Here is a 1,105-nt window from a genome sequence, read left to right as displayed (position 1 = left end):
CTGGGCACCAGCCTCAGTGAAAGGTGCAGTGGGAGCTGCTGGCTCCTAAGGTGGCTGGCTCCTTGTTCCTGTGCCGAGGGGGCAGGAGGGCTCTGTGGAGCAGGTGACATGGTGCAGGACCAGGAGGAGAACCCTTGGTCCAAGCCCAGTGAGAAGATGCAGCCTCAACACTGAATCTTCTCTGGTTTGTTAATGAATTCAAAGTCACGAGGCGATGAATTGGGTCTTTATCCACTGTTTGGGATGTCACAGTTAGGAACTCACAGGAAATATGTTCAGGCAAATGTGGGGTTACAATGAAGTGAACTTTCACAAAGTTTTTGCAGCATTTTTCTGGCTCTAATCTTCAGCTGTGTTGGCCTTCTGTCTGTGTCAGCAGAACAAGATGTACGAGCTGCAAGTCCTGAGGTGCTTAACTGCTCGTGTGCCAGTTTGTGGGCTGCTGCCTCAGAAACAAAAAATACCATTCAGGAGGGGAAAAACTGGAAAAGCAAACCTGGAGGTCCATGTGCCATTCCCTGCCCCACTGGAATCATAGCAGACCCTGCAGTCTGTTTCACAGCAACATTTCCAAAAGTATTCAGAAATCTGGGCAACTGATTCAAAACTACTGAATCGTTGAAGGTTTAGTGTTTGATTTTTGGCAACACTTGGCATAGACACCCCCAGTGAAATACACAGGGAAATGAGATTTAAAGTGCTTTAAACTGAGGAATAAAATAGACATTGGCCTTAAAATGTCAGTGACTAGAAGAACCTCAGCAGGTATGCAAAGTCCCTAATTTGTCAGTATCAGTAAAGGCTTTTGAGATCTTTAGAAAGAAAGGCAATGAGAAGCAACACATTTTTTACTTTCAAGAAAATGAATATTGCCTGGTTTTCTTAACAGTTGTTCTTTAGCCTCCTTGCTGCCTTCACCTCTCCTAGCACTGCACTTGGCATCTGCTCAGCTGTGTTGTGTTACTGAGCATCAGGAGTGGAAGCTTTTAAGGTTTCCTCCTGGAATCTCTCCTCATCAGCATGCTGCTCTTGGCAGACAGGCTTGTCTTCAGCTCCAAGACATGCATATTGATCAGTCATTTCCTTTTGTTACCTGCATCCCCCC

The sequence above is a fragment of the Acanthisitta chloris genome, unplaced genomic scaffold (genome assembly GCF_000695815.1).
Source record: "Acanthisitta chloris isolate BGI_N310 unplaced genomic scaffold, ASM69581v1 scaffold27601, whole genome shotgun sequence".
In the NCBI taxonomy this organism is placed as follows: domain Eukaryota; kingdom Metazoa; phylum Chordata; class Aves; order Passeriformes; family Acanthisittidae; genus Acanthisitta; species Acanthisitta chloris.
Note: the sequence above shows the minus strand (reverse complement) of the source record.